Here is a 23,666-nt window from a genome sequence, read left to right as displayed (position 1 = left end):
ACAATTTAAAGTGTACAAACTCTAGAAGAAAACTTTGGAGTAGTCAGAAATTTCTTAGGATAAAACAGATGAACCATAAAGAAAAAAAAAATGGTGCCTTACCAAAACTTTAAGAAGTTTACTCTTTGGAAGGTATCATTTAAAAATGAAAAGCAGGGCCTGGCTGGTGGTACAAGGCAGCCAGGGAGCTACCCAGATGGCACAGCAGACCTCTCCTGTCTCTCCTGCTGCTCCTCTCAGCAGTGTATTTCAGTCAGTCTACCTGTTCTGTTCCCCGCTCTGTCTCTGGTGATTCCTCTTACCCTCACATCTCTGGCCTGTACCCCAGTTCTTGTATGCATAAATAAATCTTAAATAAATAAATAAAGTGAAGAGAAAGCCAGAGTAGAGAAATATTCACACTACATATATCACACACATCCCATAGAAAGAACTCTTATAACTTAATAACAAGAGTACATCTTTATATAAAATGAGCAAAATGAACAAGTAGACCCTTCAGGAAAGAATTTATGCCAATGGTCCAAAGTACAGGAAAATATGTGCAATATTTTTAGTTATCTAGAACACGCAAATTAAAATCGCAATGACATTACTACACACCAAGAACAGGCTAAAATTCAAATTAAAGTAGTCAGTATTGGAGAGAATGCAAGAGGAAATTTTCATACACCGCTAGTGAGAATACAAAATTATGCAATATTTGACAGTTTGGTGATTTCTTTTAAAGTTAAGCATTCTCCTACTATAGCTCCCCAACTATTCTACTCCTGTGTATTTACCCAAGAGGAATAAACACATATTTTCACATTAAGACTGCTTTATGAATGTTCATAGTAACTTTATTCGTTGTGGCCACAAACAGGAAGAAACCCACATATGCCTCAACTGGGGAATGTATAAACAAACTTTGATTTTTGCACACAATGGTATACTACTCATTCAGCTATAAGAATGAGTAATGGATACCTGTGACAACATGGGTGAATTGCAGAAACATCAAATTGAATAAAGGAAATCACGCACCTAAGAGTGTAGGTTGTCTGTTTCCACTTACATGAAATTACAGAAAATATAATCTAATTGCTATTGACAGACGACACAGCAAGTCGTTGCCTGAGTTTGGGATGGAGGCGGTAATGCTCTATATGGAAACATGAAGGAATATTTGGGGGTGATGAAAACGTGCTATATCTTGACTCTAGGAGTGGTTGCACAGATCAGTATAATTGTGAAAATTCATAGAACTACACACTTAAAATGAGTGCAGCTTAGTATATGTATATCAATAAAATTGACTAAAATTTAAAATATTAAATTGAAATAAATATTTTTAACTATCTGATAATGGGCCTACTAGTGGCATAGCTGTCTCTGTGCCTAGCATTTCCTCATACTATTTTCACTACATACTCATTTTCCTTGGTTAACAACTTTCCAATGCTACATTTCAATCTTTGTCATTTTAATAGGCAGACTTCATTCTCCAGATTTCAGATTTATGAAACCAGAGTCCAGGATCCTGGCAAATCAAAGCCATGATGATTAGGTCAGGGATGTATACCCATGTGACCCAGGAATATGGTAATTTTCAATATTTTACTAGGGCTATTGGAAACGTGGCATTCTGTTTTTTCCTGGTAGTCTGTGAGACTATAAGTCCCTGGAGCTGCAGGAGGAACACACATCTGAGTAACTGGAAGAAACTGAGTCCAGATAATATTTTCTGAAGTTCTGCTTCCCACTATACCTAAAGAAATATATTTCTTGCAAAATACTCTAGCTACATGAGTCAATTCTTTTCCTTAATTTAAAACTATGTTGCTGCCATTTGCAATAGTTAATTAAAAAGGAAGCAAATTAATCCATTTTTGACACTTGTCACAGTTGTAAATTGCCACAGTTTGCACAGATGACCTAAACCATATTGATGAAGTAATCTGCACTCCCTACCTGGCTACGATGATGACGATGAGAAATTAATACAAGAAAAAAAATTGGGAAACTATAGAGATACTTATGAATATTTTTACGTTTCTAAAAATAAACTTAGAAGTATACTAAATATACTTGTATCAATGACATTTTACAATGTGTAATGAAAGAGTTGTCCTAGTCCAGAGAGACATTTGGCTTTTCTCCCCGGCTCCTCTAAACCCTTGAAATTTCCTGAGTGATAGGAATGTCTTTGTTATTCATTTGCTGTTAATGATGTAACTTGTGCTTACCACTCAGACCATGTGGTATTTTCCTGACCTTCAAGAACAGGAGGAGGTTGCTGGAAATTGAGTTGAATCACACGGGCAATCAATCAATCAATCATGCTTATGCAATGGTGCCCCAAGAAAAACTCCAACACAAAGCTCATGTGAGCTTTCTTGATTGGCAAAGCTCCATGGAAATTATCAAACACAAATGCCGGGAAGATAATGCACCCTGAAGAACAAAGGAGACTTGTGACTGGAGCCCTCCCACGGGCTGCTCTGTGCATTGCTTTCTCTGGTTTTATAATCCTTTCCCATAATAAACCCTAACTGTGAGTGTCGTAGCTTTCAGGGAGTTATGTGAGTATTGGCATGCATTCTCACACTTGGGGAGGTCTTTGGGTACCCCGTCAAACTTGTGGTGGGTGTCAAAAGTGAGGGAAGTTTTGGGTACTGTGTCCTCTGACTTTGTGGTTAGGTCCTAACTCCTGAAAATTGGTCTTAGAAGTGTTGGGCAGACCAGACAGTCTGAAGGACTCTACCCTCAATCCTTGTAGTTTGGTTAAGTCTTGGTGTACACACTTAATAATAAATAATTCTGCAGAGTGAATTTTTATCTATTTTTCTTAATTTCTGGACATGTAAAGGATTATCTTCCTCAGAGGTGACATTACCATATGGTTAATCAAATTCCCAAAGCAGTCTAGAAGTGACCATAGCCAGGTGTTACGTCTTCTGTTTTGTAGAATTTACCAAAGTGGGTTATTTAACTGTATTTACTTTGGATTGCTGTGCATTTTGTATTTAAAATTTCATGTTCTTTCTCTAAAATAGGGCTTTCCAAACCTCAGGCCAACAAAATTTGCTTCTACTCCTGACCTTTCTTCAAAGACACTTGTAAATTTATTTTGTTTTGCTGTGCATGATATGTCTGATATGTGGCAAATTGATGTTTGTATATTTCCTTCCAAATAAATGTCATGTGCTTTTCTGATTTTAAGGTTCTAAAACAGTGCATGTAGTTGTCTTTCAGTTCCCAGGTATATTTGTAATGGTGTAATCTAAAACGGGGAGGTTTCATGTGCCCTGCACCACCTAATGTAGTGTGGAGTTGACTGCCAAGGGGAAGCTAAAAAGGACTTGGGAGAGAAAGCTGCAGGAAAAAGACTGAGGACCAAAAGCAGGAAGGCAGAGAGAATTCTTTTAAAAAGTCTATTTGTTACAGTGCAGAGTGAAGGGCACCCTGGGACCTCCAAACCTGCCTGTTCTAAATAGGTTCTGCCATCTGCCGCATACAGACAAAACATACTTTTAGTGCGTAAGACCTACAATGGAAGGGAACTTTAATACAACTAGTGTGTGATAGAGAGAAGAGAAAGAATATAGTTAAAATAATATCCAATCAATCACCCAAATTTACTCATCCCCTCGTGGGTAAATATGCCCACCCAAACAGGGTAGGCGCAAAGCACGGCCACTAAGGCCCCAAATCTTGCCCCAAATCTAAGGCACCATCTGGTGGGGACCCACAGGAAAGGGGCAGAAGGGGCCAGGTAAGTCTAGGGTGAAATGAGTAAATTAAGGTACACATGAAGATGAAGGCTGCCATTGTCAGTCTTTCCACGGGTCTCTCACCCAAATCTCTTCTCTTTCAAGTGACTCCTTCCATGTCCCCTAAGTCTCTGTACAAGTTCAAAGCCAAGAAGTGAACACAGCTTCTTCTTCACATATCTCTCTGTTTCACATACCTCCTCCAAGTGTCTCCCAGTCTTCTTTCCTCTTTAGCTTCCCCTGGCTGCTCAGCTCTACCCTTCGTTAGGTGGGGGGGCACATCGCCAGACTGGAAAAGGAGAACCAGGGCCTGTGAGGTTTGGTGCAGGCCCTGCAGTGGGCCATCTCCAAGCTGGAGGCCCCACTGAGTGTGCTGGAGAACTTGCCTGCCCACTGGGTCACAGCCCCGCAGACCTAGAATGTGTCTCCCTACACTAAGTGAAGCCCACCACTGAAGAGGCGGACTAGACTGTGGAGGATGACCACATGGACCTGTTTGGCACTGATGAGGAGGAAGAGGTGAGGTACAAGCATGCACCTAGAGGTCAAGACTGCACCTCTTCATTAGATTACCCTGTGGAGTACCCAGGGATGAAAGGAGTCGCCAGAGACGGAGTGGAGGTCAGAAAGGCAGACTTATTAAATACACTGCTGAGAGGAGTACCGAGCAAGACAGAAAAGTTCATCTACTTCTGAAGGGCCTTGGGACTCTTCCTTATACTTTGTTTTCATAGGTTTTTTCATGGCTCAGGAAGTCATTCTCTGCCAGTTATTATCTGCTGGGACATCAGGTTTCAGTCAGCCTTCCACACATGGATCTGTTGCCCTGCTTCTGCTTGCTTTACAAATTATGATAGAGGGCATCCCTGGTGGCACAAGGGGTTAAGCATCACACTATGAAGCAATCTGCAGCCTTTGCAGCACGAGTTTGATCCCCGGCCAGCCAGGGAGCAACCCACATTGCGCAGCAGACCTCTCCTGTCTTGCCTGCTGCTCCCCTCAGCAGCGTGTTTCAGTTAGTCTGCCTGTTCTGCTCCCCACTCTGTCTCTGGTGAATTCTCTCACCCCGCACATCTCTGGCCTGTACCCCAGCTCTTATATGCATAAATAAATAAATCTTTTAAAAAAAAAGAAATTATGATAGCCCCCTTTTTTGTTACATAGATCCATGGCCTGGTTCCTATGGAGACTTTATCAGTTTCCCCTTCACTCTATGTCTCCCAGCATTTTGTCCCGGAAGACTAAATTTAAGCACACTGAATAATACCCTGATAACATATAACATAGTTATACGTATTCTTAAGCAAAAGCATTTGGACATAGTTTAACTTTCAGGGATATCAGGTTTATCAAATGGAATACGAGCGATTGAACTGCCTTATACATGATAATGAGTTGTTTGCAGAGTTGGTTCTTCTATTTCAGCCTCCTTGGCTCTGTGATAATGTGGTGGTTTCTGAGTTTGTCCATCTCCTCTCCTTTCTCCCCTTCTCTTCCTTTCTCTCACCCCCTTCCTCCCAGAGCCCACTTCTAATAATACCTTCACATATATATGATTTATCACTTAAATTTGATTGCTTAAAAAATAAATTATCTGGATTCTGTACAAAATAAAATAAACAACTCTGAAGTCTGGAGGGGTTCTTCTAATTGAAGCAATGTATGTTCTTGCAAGAGTTTCATTTTATGTAATTGGGTTCTAATTTTTCCCTGTTTTTTATTTATATTTCAGATTGTTAGAGTTGCCAAATAATTCTTTAGATGAGAGATATATTCCTAGATTTAAAAATATCCTGACTTTTAAGTATCCTCACATTATGCTCATATATGTTCTTCTAATTCACAGTACATGAGTATGTATGTTATCTCACATAAAACTTGGAGATTGGAGAGATACAATTGTTCTTAAATGTTAAATCTTTATAAAATGATATGTGACTAGCCATGAATGGCCAGAGCAAGAAGCTGTCTGAATGCTAAAGAGTTTGGAGGATGCAAAGGTCTGATCCAAGTGAACCAAACATAGTCTTAAAGTAAGACTAAAAGTGAGACTTAGTAAGTGAACCCAAATTTTTATTGTGTCTTATAGCTGACATTAGTAATTCTCCATATTTCTGCTTCAGGATTTCTAAGGGATTTGCCATGGGTTAGTGATTAACGGTGGTTTGCTATATTCTATTGGGGAAAAAAATAATAATCACTTTGTTCTCGCTTTCCTCAGCCGCCCAGCACCACCGAGCCCTCCTTTTTGGTCAAGGTGCTCTTGACTGACATCCGGAAAATAGCCATGGACTTCCTCCTGCATGAGAAGATCTGGATTGACAAGTTTGACTACGCAGAAAGAAAATTCTAGTAGCACGTGAACCGGCCTGTGAGCGCTTCTCACACCGGGAGAACCGCACCAGGTGATCCTCCGCGATATTGCCAGAGCCATAGGAAACATCCAGAAATCCCTGGCTGGAAGCACAGGCCCTGAGGCCTGCAGAGGGCCAGGTGGAAAGCACAGTGAGCTGGACAGGCACATCGCAGACTGGAAAAGGAGAACCAGGGCCTGTGAGGTTTGGTGCAGGCCCTGCAGTGGGCCATCTCCAAGCTGGAGGCCCCGCTGAGTGTGCTGGAGAACTTGCCTGCCCACTGGGTCACAGCCCCGCAGACCTAGAATGTGTCTCCCTACACTAAGTGAAGCCCACCACCAAAGAGGCGGACTAGACTGTGGAGGATGACCACATGGACCTGTCCGGCACTGAGGAGGAGGAGGAGGAGGAGGAGGAGGAGGTGAAGCCTGTACTGGAGGAAGTCCCGCATCCTCCTGGATGTCAAACCCTGGGATGAGGAGCCCAGCATGGCCCAGCTAGAGACCTGTGAGTGCTCCATGCATCTGCACAGGCTGACCTGTGGCGGGCTTCAGGCCGGCGCCTATGGGATATGGCATCCACAATCCAGTGTGTGGTGGAGGACGACAAGGTGGGTACGGACCTACTGGAAGAGGAGATCGCCGCGTTTGAGGAGCACGTGCAGAGCGTGGATACAGCTGTTTTCAATGCTAAGTGTCAGTGCTGGGAGTGAGAATGTGAACTTGCAACCACTAAAGACTGAAATTCCGGGCCTCCCCTGGTGGTGCAGCGGTTGAGCGCTGGGCTGCGAAGCTGCCCGCAGCCTCTGCTGCCCCGGTTCGATCCCCTGCCGCCGGCGAGGGTCCCACATGGCGCGCAGACCTCTCCTGCCGCCCGCTGCTCCCCTCAGCAGTGTACTTCAGTCCTTCTGCCTGCTCTGCTCCCCGCTCTGGCTCTGGTGAATTCTCTCACCCTCCCGCGCTTCTGACTGTACCCAGTGCTTGTATAAATAAATAAATCTTAAAAAAAAAAAAAAGACTGAGATTCCACCTTTGCCCCCAACACCCACCAAAATACCTTTCCCGTACAAAAGTATGGCAGATTGTCATACAAGAGGAAGAAAATTTTCCTACTACCTTCTGAGTTCTTGGCTGATATCCACTATAGTAAAAGACAATTTAATAGGAAAAAACAAACAAACAAACAAAAACAAAAAAACAGCAGCTTAATATGTTTACCTCCTGTATAAGGCAGAGATCCAGGAAAACTGAGTAACTTGCCAAAATTACCACACCATAACCTAATACCTTCAGTGAAAGACAAAAGATATTGGGTGGTGGTAGGAGGGAATAGAGCCAGTTATAAACTATTAATAAGGAAGAACCCACTAAACATGGCTATGGTTGCTATACAGATTAATGGTTGTTATACATATTTAGGTGGTTCCCTTCTCTATACATAGGATTTTCTAGAGATTTAGTAATCTAAAGACTCTTGTACAGGCAGGGCGACACCCCTACAAATAAATATTTCCTTTATAAATGTAAATTTTCCCTCAAAAAGGAATTTATTTTTAGCATAAAATGATGCACTTTTACTCTGTAGTTTTTATATAATTTATTTTTTAAAATTTATGTCTTTTACATCATTGTGTATTCCTCATAAAATTTCCACCACCCATTCACCTGTGAACCATCACCACAGTCCTTTGTGCTCTTCTCTCCCATTTTTATCCTTTTTCCTCCCCTTCCCTCGCAGAATGTCTCTTATTTGTGGTTGCCTGCTAGTTTTGTATTATTATTATTGTTATTGTTATTTTTTTCCTGATGCCTTATTTGGCTTCCCTATATTCCTCCTATAAGTGAAACCATTCAATATTTTTCTTTTTCCTTCTGGTTTATTTCACTGAGCATGGTCCCTTCAAGCTCTGTCCATTTTGCTCTGAATGGTATGAGTTTATCTTTTTCGATTGCTGAATAGTATTCCATTGTCTATATGTACCACATCTTCTTGATCCAGTCATCTATTTTTGGACATTTGGGTTGTTTCCATAGCTACATATTGTGAATAGTGCTGCAATAAACATAGGGATGCAGGTATCTTTTTGAATTAAATTTTTTGTGTCCTTTGGATAGATTCCTAGGAGTGGAATTGCTGGGTCATATGGTAGCTCCATTTTTAGTAGTTTGAGGAAACTCCAGACAGCTTTCTACAGTGATTAGACTAGTTTGCACTCCCACTAGCAATGTAGGAGAGTTCCTTTTTCTCCACATCCTCAGCAACATTTGTTGTTGCCTGCTTTTATAATGTGTGCCAGTCTCACTGGTGTAAAGTGTTATCCCATTGTGGTTTGATTTGCATTTCCCTGATTATAGGGGATGTTGGACATTTTTTCATATGCCTGTTGGCCATTTGCATTTCCTCTTTGGAGAAGTGTCTTTTTAGCTTTTCTGTCCATTTTTTGACTGGATTGTTTACTTTGTTTTGTTGAGTCATGTGAGCTCTTTGTAGATTTTTGTGATCAGTCAAAAAAGGGAATTTAAACTTGAAAATTTGGGCCTCCCTCGTGGCACAAGGGGTTAGGATGCAACCTATGAAGCTATCCGCAGCCACTGCTACAGGAGTTTGATCCTTGTCCCAGGATATACTCACATGGCGCAGCAGACTTCCCCTGACTTGCCCACTGCTCCCCTCAGCAGTGTATTTCAGTCAGTCTGCCCGTTCTGTTCCCCACTCTGTCTCTGGTAAGTCCTCTCACCCCCCCCACACCTCTGGCCTGTACCCCAGCTCTTGAATGCAAAAATAAATAAATGTTTTAAAAAAATAAACTTGAAAATTTATCTCTATTTTCAGAGATCTTCCTTGTCTGCAATCTCTCAAAAATAATCATCCCCAAATAACTTTTATGCCTAAGAAGTGTATTTTGGAATCGCATATTCATTTCCCCTTCATTCTCCTTATCAGGTCATTAAGTTTAACTATTTATTATTATTTATCATACTATGTACCTGACAATTTCAAAGTAGCTTTAGGTAAAGCTTGATCCTGTTGCTCTATCCAATCCCAATAGATGAAACCTATTTCTTTTTGTTTCTCTGCTATCTTTTTTTATGTTGTTTGTCATTTTTAAGACTTTCTCCCCTTATAATCCCAGGACAATTTTAGTCAGTACTCAGATAAACATGCTTCTTTTTTTTTTTTTTTTTTTGATGTACAGCAGGAAAAAAAAGGTGAACATCTTTATCCCATTATTCCCATCAAAACTACTGATATTCACTCTGATTACATTGGCCTCAGTCACATTCTTACCCTTGAGCCAAACTGTGGCTAGGGAATGATCTTATTGACTTCGAATGTAGCTTTTCTTTCTAAATATATCAAAGTCAAATACATGTGTAGGCCAGGCAGGGAATATAAATGACAAATATTGGCCTTCTGGGGACTTTAGAATAGTGGACTGTCCATGTCCAATACAAAGGGCTCAGGCCCTACTCAGATCCAGGAAACTAATGCCACAATAGGAGAAACCAGTTTTAGTAGGTATTATGATTTCTTAAGAGATGTTGGAAATCCAAATTTTTATATGAAGTTCCATAACCTGCTAACATTGATATCTAATTCCAAACTTTATAAATAATGAAGGGGTGTAGAGGAAATTTACCTCTACCCTTCTGGGTTCTTCTTGGGTTAGTTGAATAATGAAATTAACATCAGATTAATTGGTTGGAGAAAAGAATAATTTAATTCCCTGTGTGTGGAGAGTTCACATGAATATAGATTCTAAAGTGAATGGAGAAAAATGATGGTATATATCCTGAGTAATAAATGGGGTAGAGGCCTGTCCTTCAAGGGGAAAAGAGGGGGATTCACATGATGAAGAAAGGGTGATTCATGATGAAAACCAAATGTCTTACAATTACATGTGTGTCCTGCCATCATATAGATATGTTTTTCTGATGGGTTATTTCTGGTTAAAAAATATATATGCATGTGTGTGTGTATTTTATATAAATTATATATATATGTGTATATATATATATATATATATATATATATATATATATATAATTCTGGTTCTGGGTAATACCTTCAAATTTCATTCATGTAGGTAGTAGTGAAGGGAGAAGTAAATGTTTCCCTTGACACTGCAGGCCCATGACTGACCTCAATTTGAAATAATGTATATGCCAAAGTGACATGTCTTGGGGAGGCCTGTTCTGGATTTTTTGGGGAAGGTCTCTTTGAACATATTGGGGATGTCTATCCTTCAATACTATACCACATGCCTATGAAAAGCATCTGTAAGCCAAATTCAGATGATCAGGATGCAACTTCTGCCCTAAATAAGAGAATGCAATGATTTGCTGATACAATGATTCTGGTCCAATGGATGGTTTTCTTTCTCATTGTCCATTAATCAATTGGCATTTGGGTTTCCTATTTTAGTTTCTGCGAGCTTGCTTAATGTGAATCCTTCCCTGAGGGATAGATCCTATCTTAGTGCTTCAACTAAACAAAATTTCTAAACCTACAAGGGTGAAAATTGAACACAGATAGCAATGAAACCACTAAAGTTATCTTCTCAAGATCATGAAAAACATCCCAGTATCTCGCCTGTAATCAATGAGTCATTTGCACCTTTCCATTTGATTTGTAATGCCCTTCCTTAAAACAAAACAAAAATAACAACAACAACAACAAAAAAAAACCCACTATATTATGAAAGACTCCTATCAGGTTCCCTTTTATGATGTATTATTTTTTATATAGTATATCTGTGTCGGGGGGAGAACTTTCCCTTTACCTTATTAAGTTCTTGGTTGAACTCTGCCCTCCCACCCCCTGTAATAAAAAGGAAGATTAATAGGAAAATCAAAAGCAATTTTAATCACATATGTGGTAATGCACCACTAAATGGCACCCAGGGATTCCAAACTGTGAAGGGTGCATATTCTAAAAGGGATCCAGCCACCTGCAAAGGAAGCACACTCTTAGATTTTTTATAGAATTAGTGTGGAGAGAAAGGGGGTGGGGAAGAGGAAAGAGAAAAAATAGGAGGAGAAGAGGAAGGGGGAGGAAGAGCAGGAATTGATTTTAAATAACAGCAAACTCTTAAAATTTCCCATCCCCTTGTGCGCAAATGCCCAGCCAAACAGGCTTGGCCTGAAGTTGGACCACTGAGACCCAAAAGCTTGCCACAAGCCTAAGATGCCTTCTGGCAAAGAAGCACAAGACAGGTCCCAGATAGTTGTGACAGGAGAGAGAAGATGCAAAATATATCACATAATCCAACATGAAGCCAAGATAATGGCTGTCATTGTCTTTGCCAGAAACCAAGAGCAGATTCCACATGTCTCTCACCCATGGGTCCCTTTTCCAAGTCTCTCCTCCAAGTATCTCTACATGTCTCTCTTCCATGCGTCTCCTCCAAGTATCATCTTCCAACATCACCAGGTGTAAGTGAGAGCCAAAAAAAGAAGAGAGAACCAAACTTACCTGCCTTCCTTTCTCTATAGGTCCACGGGGCCACTCTGCTCTGCCCCTAGTTTCCAGTAGTTCTATTACAGGGCAGGAAGAGGGGCACTCCAGAATCCCAAAACTGGCCACTCAAACTGGCCACCGCATCAAGACAAAACATACTCTAGTGTGTGAGCTCTTTAATGGAAAGGAATTTAATGCAATTGGTGTGCAACAAAGAAAAGACAAAGAATAAAGTTTCCATATCAGGCACCCGAGGTTACCCTTCCCCTCCCAGATAAATGCCCAGCCAAACAGGCTGGACCAAACCTGGGCCACTGAGGTCCGAAAGCCTGCCACAAGTCTAAGGCACCTCCTGGTGGGGACACACAGGAAAGGGGCAGAAGGGGCCAGACAAGTCTGGAAGGAAAAGAGCAAAATCAAAATCAAGATAAATGCTGCCATTTTTAACCTCCCCATGGGTCTCTCACCCATGTCTATTTCAACCAGTCTAAGACCAAGAAGCAAGTGCAACTTCTTCCTATGTCTCTGTTCCATGTGCCTCCTCCTGTCTTCTTCTTGCTTCCTTCTTTCTCCAGTCTGTTCTCCAGCTTCTTTTTCCTGGGGAGCACCCTCTTACAGTTCCACTGTTTGGGAAGTCTGGTTTGTGGTATACTGGGGTTTATAATCTAAATTGTCTTGTAAATAGGTGTTTCCCCTTCATGGAAGTGTATCTGTAGCATGTGCACATCTATGTGCACTGGAGCCCCACAAAGATGATGGACTCAAAAGACAGCAGGAGACTGAGGCTCACCTACATTCTTGGGCTAAAGAAAGGGATAGGGGTCTAGGTCTTCAAAGAGGGGAAGGCAATTCGCAACAAATTGGGAAGAGGAAATATGTGGTAAACAAAGGTTGACCAGGCATGTAAATCAGTCTCTCAGGTGAAAAAGTAATCACTGGTTATAACTCTCTTCCAGCTGCAGGCTCCCTTTCTAATGTAAATTTCTCTTACAGAAGGGCAACTTCTACTCTGTTTACAGAGCTTCTCCTGTGTCTGCAGTTGCATGAAATAATCAGCTCAAAATAATCCTTATGCCAAAGAGGCATATTTCGGGGCAGCATATTCATTCAATCAAATCAAATCACTCGATTCATAAATTTATTTACCTTCAATTTCTGAGAAATATAAAAATTGCAAGTTATTCCTCACGGTTAATTTCTCCTTCCTAAGTAAAACATGGTAATGTGCTATTTGGAGATATTTTTTATTGCAAGAATCAGAAGCCCAATGAAAATGAAACTAACCAAAAAAGGAGAATGTGTTGACTCATACCTGTGAAGTCAAAGAAGGGCTTCAATTAGCTCCAGGCACAGCTAGATTCAGAAGTTCTGACTCTTTCTAAGTGACTTCTGTTTGCTTTCAATCTCACACAGTTCCCCTTGACAGAGGCAGGAGTGGCACGTGCACCAGCAGCCACCCCAGACCTGCATACGGTGATTTCAGCACCAGTACCTTGGTCTGATTTCAATCACGTGGTAACCCTGGGACCAAGCATTGGAACCAGAGAGATGGAATATTCTGATTGGCTAGACCTGTCTATGACCGTCCCTGTGTCATAAAGCCACCATTATGACCAGGGTGGGATTAAGTCATATAAACTCTGTTTTTCCATAGGAATGATGAGTTTACTCCCAAGTAAAGGAGGCAAAAGTTGAGGGACAGACAAAAGGAACAGAGGTCCATACAGCAATTCACAGCTTTCAGCATTAATCTTTTATCTACTTCAGATGAAAACACTATTCAGCTGATGAAGAAGACAGTCAAATATATTCTATATTAAACTCACATTAAAACACAATGAAAGCAAATCTTCTATGGTAATGTGAACTTCCTTGGAAAGTACAGTACTATTTTATATAAAACACAAAAATGGAAGACACCCAGCAAGGATTCAGGCCATCCATCAAGTGGTATATTTTAAGCCCTTACTCTGCATTTCTGCTTTTTAGCCCAGTCTTGCTTGAGTCTCAAATTATGCCACTTATGCCACATTTCTTAACTTAATAATTCTGCCAGTTAGTACATTTTTGACTGATTTAACACCATTCCACAGTCCACAGTAAAGTGAACTATCAAGAAACTATAAAGGGACCAAGAGGGAAAATGTAGGTGCTATGCACGGATCCTTATGTTACAGGCTCCAACTGAAAAAGTGGGTCCTTTGTCCTCCAGGTAAAGAATTCACCAGAGAGCACTAAGTGAAGTTGAACCAGGCAAGGTTTTATTAAAGACTCACATCTGATGGAGCCAGTGTGGGAAAGGAGACTTTATCCCAGATCCTCGAAGGCTGTGAGGAGTTATTTGATGGGTAGTTCCAAAAGGGACGGAGGAGAGCAGCTTCCTCTGGGTTAAGCTATGTCCAGGCATGCACAGACAGGTTACATTCCAACTGCCCGTGCAGCTTCTAGGCCTTCTCCCTCCAAGAAATTGTGAGAAAATCATGAGTCAGGATCCAATGCTTTTTGTCTATCGTGGCACCTCATGGTCTGTGTGGCGAGCCAAATGTTTGGATAGGGCTCTTGGGTCTATGATTTAGTCTACCTGTTCAAACAGGACGTAGGGCAACTCATCCTACTGGCGTGCAACTTCTTATATTAGACTGTCTGTCTCACTTGCAAAAATATGACTAAAATTCTGATGGACTAAAGTTACAGACAGTTATGCTGTGATCACAGTTTTTAGTGAGTGGGTTCTGTCAGTCACTCATAGGTTAATGGCTAAATCATCAGGGAGGAGAAGAGGGTAGTTCTGGTCATTTCTCCAACATCCAGGTATCCTCAAGCATCACTGATAAGTTTGGGATTTGGGGGCAGTAGTTAGCATCACTAATGGGGTGAAAGGTACCTCCAAATATGACTTTGTGGCATAAGGATTATTTAGGGTTGATTATTTTTGTGAGGTTGCATGTTCCTATTGACTTCCTCTAGATGTCCACAGTAGGCTTTTCACGAAATTTGTCAACTTCCATGTATAGAACTAATATAAATAGAAGTCCTGTGGACGTCAAGAAAAACTGTTTACGGTTACCTTCACTATGTAGTAGAATGAAGATTACTCAGATTTAGGGTCCTATTCAGAAATAACCTTTATTTCAGAGAAACCCATCCTAAGACTAGCAAATATCTAAAGGCCAGGTTTTGTTATATGGAGTCAGCCTCTTCTTATCATGTATTACCCCCCTCTTCTTTACTTGAAGCCCCAGATCCCTCTCCCATTACTTAACATAGGATATATACCCCCATTTTGCCTCATTGACTTTTGAATCTACATATCTATATAGATCCCCTGTGTGTAAATAATTAAATTTATGTTTTCTATTAATTGGTATGCTATTAATTTGATTATTCAACCAGTCTGAGGAGAAACCTGAGGGGTAGGGAGAAAGTTTTTCTCTTCCTGACACCTACCATAACAAGTTCCTTCCCATTGAGTTTTTTTGCCTTTAGCTGAAGACGGTATTAAAAGTGATGGCTTGGGCCATTTCAAGTAGTTACTCAGTTTTCCTGGGCATCACTCACGTATCCAGGAGGTATATATTTTTTAGACTTATGTTTTCCTCTTGTTAGTCTTTTATTGGGTTGGGGGTGGGGAATCTCAGTCAAGAAACTTGAAGAGGAGAGGGAAAATTATTTTCCTTGCCTATGGAGTCACTATTTTGGTAAACTGAGGACCATGGGTGGTGTTCCTCTTTCCTTCAAGAGCACTTTATTTAGGATCCACAGTGCTCTTTTGAAGTGGTCACCGTCCTTGCTCCCAGTGTTAATGTGTTAAGACATTGTGTATATCAATGTGCTTACTTGATCCCTTTCTTGTTTTACGGGAGGGACACTTCCTTGTATATTCTGAGACATCTGGGAATCCGGAGTTGGGAGGGGCACAAAATGGGCACTGAAGACAAATTTTACAATTGGTCAGTATTTTTTTTTTTAAGATTTATTTATGTATGCATACAAGAACTGTGGTACAGGCCAGAGGTGTGGAGGATGAGAGGATTCACCAGAAACAGAGTGGGGAACGGAACAGGTAGACTGACTGAAATTCACTGCTGAGGGGAGAAGCAGGCTAGACAGGAGAGGTCTGCTGCGCCATGTGGGTAGCTTTCTGGCCTGCTGGGGGATTGAACTCATGCTGCAGTGGCTGCGGATAGCTTCATAGTGCTGGGTCATAACCCCTTATGCCACGAGGGAGGCCCCTACAATTGGTCAGTTTGCCAAGATCTGAAAAAGACACCAGAGTGATGTTCAGGCTCTTTTGGTTAAGGGACAGATCAGTTTATCATATTTAGGGCAGACGTTGGATACAATAGGCAGAGTAGGAACACTTATGTTGAGTTATGTGGAATGAAAATATGGTCAATTACATTCTCTTCATGTCTACTTTTCCCTCCTTGGTGTTATTTAACAAATTTCTCCTCCTCTTATTAGTATCCAATTCAATCCTTTGGAAACTGTTATCACACCCCTGCTTAGTGATCACTTAGCAAAGCCACATTTTAAATTCCTTTCATCTTTTCTTGTAAATCAATCCCTTTCTTCGATGAATCTTCTTGTTCCCTCATTGCTGGATGCCTATGTATGCCTTAGTTTTTTTTCCTGTCTTTTTCCTTTTGTACCTCTTTTTGGTATTAATATACTCCAGTTAAATGCAGTGCTTACTTCCAGGCTATAATCTCACTTTTCAGGCCTGGGGCAGATTAAAATCTTTACATTCTCCTTCCACTGTTTTTGTTCACCTTTTTTTAGGGTGTGTGTGTGTGTGCTGTGGCACTTTTTTTTTTTTTTTAAGATTTATGCATACAAGAGCTGGGGTACAGGCCAGAGGTGTGAGAGGCTTCACCAGAGACAAAGAGAGGAACAGAACAGGCAGACTGACCGAAGTACACTGCTGAGGAGAGCAGTGGGCTAGACAGAAGAAGTCTGCTGCACCATGTGGTTTGCTCCCTGGCGGCCCGAGGATCGAACTCATGCTACAGAGGCTGCGGACAGCTTTCATAGGTTGTATCTTAACCCCTTGCGCCACCAGAGAGGCCCTCATCTTTTTTTATTATAGAAAGATTATATGGGTGGATTTTGTCATCTTCAATAATGCTATAACATAACCCTGGTTCTCAAATTTTATTGTGAATAAAATAACATATAGAAGTTTCTCATAATGTAATATTCTGAGTCCTAGTCCCCTGATTTAAGTAGTGATTCATTAGTTATCTTATCCCCCTGCCCTCTTCACCCCCTTTCTAGTGGGTGATCATAGGTGATTCTAGTGCAGTAGGGATTTCATCCTGAGAGACACTGCTATATAGGCATTAGGGGAGACAGACACCATTTTCACTGATTGCGTATGCAAGTGTTTTGTGAAAGCACAAGATGATTTCAGGTGGCCCAGAAGCTATACTATATAGATATTAAATAATACTGAACCTCACAGTGGGGAAGTTTTCCATTCAAATTCCTTTTTAGTTCCACTTTGGTGCAAGTTTGTTTTGATCCTGATCTCTGACATGTTCTTTTGAAATCTTTACCAATGAGAAAGTAAGTCTCACAACTAGGAGTCTCTGCTAAGCACCAATATTTATGAAAATTTTAAGAACATTATTTTGTTTCCATTACTTTTACTTTTATTCTTGACTTCGATTTATGACAAATGATGCTGGCTCTTATCTAAAGTAATGAGATTACGCTCCTTGTCAAATCACTAAATAAAAACAATATAAGTTAAAAAATATTAAGTAAATAATAATGACGATGGAAGGTGTATAAAGCATAAATTGTGAAGGAAGGTTTTGGTAGTATACTATTTCTTGTTTTTTAATTTTTTTAATTTTATATATTTTTTACATCATTTTTCATTTTTGCACAATGTATGCATTTTCATCTTGGTTATAGTCCCCATACAATTCCCACCCCCCCACCTTGCTCACCTTTACAAAGTCCATTATAACAGTATATACTACCACCTCCCCTCACACACACACACACACTACGGGGTTGGGGGGGGGGGAGAGACGGTAGTATACTGTTATAATGGACTTTGTAAAGGTGAGTCACAGAAATCTCAATCGTGAGAAATATTGCTGTAGGGTAAGTGAAAAAGTGTCAGGTTTTTCTGACCTCCCGCCATTAGGATAGATGATGGATCCCTGCAGTGCTGAATGCATGCCTGATGGCGGGCGCCTGGAGTGTGGTGTGGGCATAGGTGGGTGGGTACATCTGAGCTGAGACTGGGGCTTATAAGGTTGGCATCACAGGGACACTGGAGAAATGGAACCAGCAGAAAGAGAATGAAAGAAAGAGAAGCAGAAGTGAGAAGGAGACCAGGAGAGAAGGCCAGAGAGCCCAGAAAGAGTGAAGACTCGCAGGCGGCTGCGAGGCCTGCCAGCCTCCCGCCACCCCCAGCACCCCTGCCTGCCGTGTATCTGGTAAAATCCCAATAAAAGCCTGAAAAGCCACTGAGGGCTCCAGTGCATAGGATGATAGAGATCCTGATCTATGCCTTCCCACCCCTACAATCCTAAGCTATCTAAGAAGGTACGGAGGAAAGCCTAAGTACATTCACAGTTCACCCTTGAACAACTCAGGGACTAGGGGCACAAAACCCCACACGACCAAAGTATAACTTTTATTTGATGCTCCTTACCTGAAGGTCTGCGCCTGAGGTTTCTAACAACCCATATCTGAGGTTGGTTGAATCTGAATGCAGAACTGGCAGATAGAAAAATATACATGTATAAGTGGACCCTCACTGCTCAAGCCCCTGTTGCTCAAGGATCAGCTGCATTTGGGAGTAGCTGAGTTGCAATTCAGGGTATAAGATTTAGAGAGAAACCTAAAGCATGTCCTGAGGAGGACCCAGTTTGATTTTTTTTTTTAAGATTTATTTATTTCTGCATACAAGAACTGGGGTACAGGCCAGAGGTGCACGGGGTGAGAAGATTCACCAGAGTGGGGAGCAGAACAGGAGGATCTACTGAAATACTTTGCTGAGGGGAGCAGTGGGCTAGACAGGAGAGGTCTGCTGTGCCATGTGGGTCACCTCCCTGGGCAGGAATGGAACTCGTGCTGCAGTGGCTGCGGATTGCATCATAGTGCTGTGTCTTAAACCCTTGTGCCACAGGGAGGCCCTTGATTTTTTTTTTTTAATTTATTTATCTATTTATACAAGCACTGGGTACAGTCAGAAGTGCGGGAGGGTGAGAGAATTCACCAGAGCCAGAGCGGGGAACAGAGCAGGCAGACTGATGAAATACACTGCTGAGGGGAGCAGTGGGCGCGGCAGGAGAGGTCTGCGCACCATGTGGGACCCTCGCCGGAGGCCAGGGATGGAACCGGCGCTGCAGAGGCTGCGGACAGCTTCGCAGCCCAGCGCTCAACCGCTGCGCCACCGGGAAGACCCCCTTGATGGGTTTTTATAGAGGGAAAAAGAATGATGAGAAAGTGGAGGATGAGGTATCACATAAGGAAATGGTCAGATGAAGGAATCATTAGGTTAAAATAGTCACTTGGAGGAATCACAATGTAAAACAGTCAGGCAACGTGTCACAAAGTAAAAGAAGGTGAAACTTGTCCTTAACTATCCTTTCAAACAGTATCTTCTCATTCTTTTCCCTTAGTAAATGCATCCATTTATTTAACTTATCCTTTTAGTGTTTTATAATTTATTTCATATTTTTTCCAATTACTGACTTGCTAATTGTTTACAAGACTATATTACTTTGGGATTACAATTTTATACCTTTCTCTGTGTACATGCTTCATTCATCCTCCACGGGATCCCCAGTGCCAATATCCAGTCACTTAGTCTCTATCCTCTTCTCCCTCCTCTCCTATATCCCCCTCCAGTAATCAGATTTGTCACAGAGTTTAAGAATTATTATTTGTTGTATTTTGCCAGTTTGTTTTCTTTACTTATATTATGCAAATGAGTGAAACCATTCAGTAATTCTTTTCACTTTCTGATGTATTTCACTTAGCATAATAACCTAAAGATCCATCCATTTTGTCCTAAAAGGTACTATTTCATCTTTTTTTGAATAGCTGAGTAGAACTCCATTCAGTATACACTCCAAAATTTCTTTATCCAGTCATTTTTCAAAGGGCATTCAGGTGTCTATTGTAAATAATGCTCCTAGGAACACAGGCGTGCGTAAATCTTTCAGCATCAGTGCTTTCATATTCTTTGGCTAAATACCTAGAAGTGATATTGCTCAATCATATAGGATCTCCATTTTTATTTTTGTTCAGAATGTCCATACTCTTTTTCACAGAGACTGCTCCAAGTTATGCGCCCACCAACAATGGATGAGTTTCTTTTATTCCACATCCTCACCAAAATATGTTGTTGTAGTTGTCAGTAACGTTTGGCAGTACAGTTTCCGGCTGACAGAGGGACCGGGTAGTGCCCGCCCGCCAAATAAAGACTACAAATCTGATGCAATCTTAACAGGAAGTTGCAAGGTCCATGGAAAGCGCATGCGCAAGGCAAAAAAGCTGATGCAACGTAAAGCGCATGTGCAGGCCACGTAAAGCACATGTGCAGGCCACATAAAGCGCATGTGCAGACCAAGAAAAGCGACGTGCAGACTTTCCTATATATATATATATATATATATATATATATATATATATATATATATCCCTGCCCCTCAGTAATAAAGAGAGTTCCTGCTTCCAGCCAAGTGAGTGTACGCATCTTTCATCCCCAGCCCCTCCGCCGTGTTCCTGAACCCCGTCGGCCTGCGGGACGGACCGACATGTAGTCTTTTTGGCATAGTCAATTTTCAAAGGGGTGAGGTGATCCCTCACTGTTTCCCTTATAAAAGGTAATGCTGAGAATTTTTTCATGTGCCTGTAGACATCTGAATGTCTTCTTTGGAGAAGTATCTATTTAGTTCTTTTGCCCATTTTTTGATTGTGTTTTTTTTGTTGTTGTTGTTGTTGTTTAGTATTATAAGTTATTTATATATTTTTGAAATTAACCCATGTAGGACATGTAATATGCATATCCCTCTTCTGTTGGCAATTAAATTTTATGCTTATACTATTTTTTCCAAACCGTAGGTTGCCTTTTAGTTTTGGTGGTAGTTTCTTTTGAAGTACAATTTTTTTTTTTTTTAGTTTCATGTGGTCCCATTTTAATTTTGCTTTTGTCTCCCTTGTTTATTTTTGCTTTTGTTTCCTTGTTGTTGGTGTTGTGTCCCCAAATGCATTTATGTAGTTGGTGTCCATGAATGTATCACCTGTTTTCTTTTTGCATTTTGTGGTTTCAGGACTTATATCTAAATTTTTAATCCATTTTGAATTAATTTTTCTATATGGAGTTTGGTAGTGATCTAGTTATATATTTTCACACCACCATTTGTTAAAGGGACTGTCCTTCTTCCCTTGTATGATGTTGGCTTCCCTCTCAAAGATCAACGGTCATTTTTATTTGGGTTTATTTCTGGGCTCCACATTCTATTGCATTTGTCAGTATCTTTTTTTTTTTTTTTTTTTTTTTTTGCTCAAGTGCCATACAATTTTGATTACTACTGGTGCGTATTCATATTTGAATTCGGAAATTCCGATACTTTCATTTTTCTTCTTTTCTCTCGGGACTGTTTTGGCCATTCAGGGCCTTTTGTGGCTCCATGCAAATTTCTACTTGTTCTATTTTCTTGAAAAAAATCATTAAGATTTTGATATGTATTGTGTTGAATCTGTGAAATTGCTTTAAGTAATAGGACCATTTTAACAAAGTTTATTTTTCCAAACCATGGACGCAGGCTATATTTCCATTTCCTTATGTCTTCTTTTATTTCCTTGGACAGTGTCATAGTTTTCAGTGTATAGATCCTTTGTTAAATTTACTCCCATGTGTTTCATCCATTTTGGTGCAATTGTAAATGGGATCATTTTTTAAATTTTGTTTTCTTCTAATTTTTTTTCATATTGAAATACAACAGATTTTTGTGTATTGATTGTACATCCTGCCACTTTAATATGTTCTTTTATTATGCCTAGTATTTTTGGGTAGTTTTCTGGATTTTCTAAGTATATTATAATATGATCTGCATTTAGCGATACCATCACTTTTTTTTTTCCAATTTTATATCTTTTTCCTTGCCTAACTCCTCTGACCTGACTAGGACTTCCAATCCTGTAGACTTTCTTGTCTTATTCCTGATCTTATGGGAATTGCTTTCGGTTTTACATTGTTGAATATGATGTTGGTTGTGGATCTGTCATATATGACCTTTGTTATGTTGAAATATGTTCCTTTTATTTCCATTTGATTGAGAGTTTTTATCATAAATGAATGCTGAATCAAATGCCTTTTCAGCATCTATTTAAATGATCATGGGATTTTTTTTTTTTTTTAAAGATTTATTTATTTATTTATACAAGCATTGGGTACAGTCAGAAGCGCGGGAGGGTGAGAGAATTCACCAGAGCCAGAGCGGGGAGCAGAGCAGGCAGAAGGACCGAAGTACACTGCTGAGGGGAGCAGCGGGCGGCAGGAGAGGTCTGCGCGCCATGTGGGACCCTCCTCTGGTGGCCGGGGAGCAGCTGGGAATCGAACCGGCGCTGCAGAGGCTGCGGGCAGCTTCGCAACCCAGCGCTCAACCGCTGCGCCACCGGGGAGGCCCTATGATCATGGGATTTTTATCTTTGTTTTTGTTATCTTTGTTAATGTGGTCAATGCCATTGACTGATTTTTGTGTGTTGAGCCAATCTTGAATCCCTGAAATGAATCCTAAATGAAATTTTCCAGGTTTTCAGAAGAGCCATTGGGAACTCTCCTTTTGAGAAATGGACTCACCTCACTGCACACATATGGATGCCACGAACGCTCTGGATATGTTCCACCCACTCTGCACGACAGCCTTACCCTCCCTCTTTTGCTGGCAATTAAATTTTATACTTGCACCATTGTGATGCTGCTCTCCCCTCCCCCCCAAAACTTCGCATTATGGTTATATGCACTTGGAAGTTAGCACTCTACAGATCCCAAACCTGATAAAACAAGAAGTGAATAAAGCAACTTTTTCTGGGGATGGCTTTTTCCAGTCCTATTTTAATATTGCTCCAGCGATGTTACTTTTCACACTATGTAACATCATTTGCTTGACTTTTTTTTTTTTTTTTTTACTGGAACATCTATTGTACTCAACAATATTTTCAAGTGAAATGTACCAGATCGCACCGCCCTAAAATAAGCCTTTTTGCATAAATATTACTTTAAGGAAAATTTGCATTAGAAAGCCTGTAATTGGAAGAGAACTATCACCAGAGATCACTTTTTCACCAGAGAGGCTTATATGCATGGAAGTTCAACCTTGGCTTACCAAGCATTTTCTCTTCTTACATTCTTGGGAATTACCTTTTCCTTTTTGAAGTGAGGCCACTATTCTCTTTCCTTACCTACTAGCTAATACAAAGTCATTGACCAAACAAACAAAAAAAAATGTAACAAATGGAAAGTGTTTAGATTCAAAAAAGAGTTCTGTCCCTGGGCAGGTAGCTAACCCACATGGTAGCAGACCTCTTCTGTCTCCCCTCAGCAGTGTGTGCAGTCAATCCATCTGTTCTGCTCCCACACTGTCTCTGGTGTATCCTTCCACCTCCCCACACCTCTGGCCTACACCCCAGCTCTTGTATGCATAAACAAATAAATCTTGGAAAAAACACACACACACACAAAGGGTGGGACTAAGTTACTAGTAAAAGAAAAGAAATACTACTTCATGCAAAGTCTCCTTCGCAGCTCTCTGTTGACCTCATGTTACCAGCTAGGACAACATTCCTGAAAAAGGTTGAAACTGCAGTTGGATTTGGTACTAATCTTAGGGACCTTCAATTTTGAATCCTTTATTTTCCTTTTTAACAATAATTTGCCCTCAAATCATTTTGATCTGTACCATCAAATTTTAATAAATCCGATCTTTTCATGGCTTGTGAATTCACAGTTCTGGCATTTGAGTTCCTACTTTTACACAAGGACTTTATTTGTTCCTTCGGCTAAAGTTGAGTCACTCCTACTTGCATATAGCACAGTGCTAGACATTATATTATCATAAAAAAA

At 40.7% G+C, this 23,666-nt stretch overlaps 1 long non-coding RNA gene and 1 pseudogene across 1 annotated transcript; one reads left to right on the top strand and one right to left on the bottom strand.

Annotated features, from left to right (window-relative positions):
- Positions 1–2,332: 2,332 nt before the first annotated feature.
- Positions 2,333–6,821, top strand: LOC119245580 (elongation factor 1-delta-like; annotated as a pseudogene).
- A 4,154-nt stretch (positions 6,822–10,975) lies between these two features.
- On the bottom strand, positions 10,976–13,111 carry LOC129145913 (uncharacterized). Its single transcript, XR_008552081.1, has 3 exons — positions 12,882–13,111; positions 11,450–11,526; positions 10,976–11,060 (listed from the first exon to the last, which is right to left on the bottom strand). It is a non-coding gene; the product is annotated as an uncharacterized LOC129145913 (long non-coding RNA).
- Between the last annotated feature and the right edge of the window lie 10,555 nt (positions 13,112–23,666).

This window comes from Talpa occidentalis, unplaced genomic scaffold (genome assembly GCF_014898055.3).
Source record: "Talpa occidentalis isolate TD23 unplaced genomic scaffold, MPIMG_talOcc4v2.1 talOcc4.15, whole genome shotgun sequence".
Taxonomy (NCBI): Eukaryota; Metazoa; Chordata; class Mammalia; order Eulipotyphla; family Talpidae; genus Talpa; species Talpa occidentalis.
This window is presented reverse-complemented; position numbering and strand designations above follow the sequence as displayed.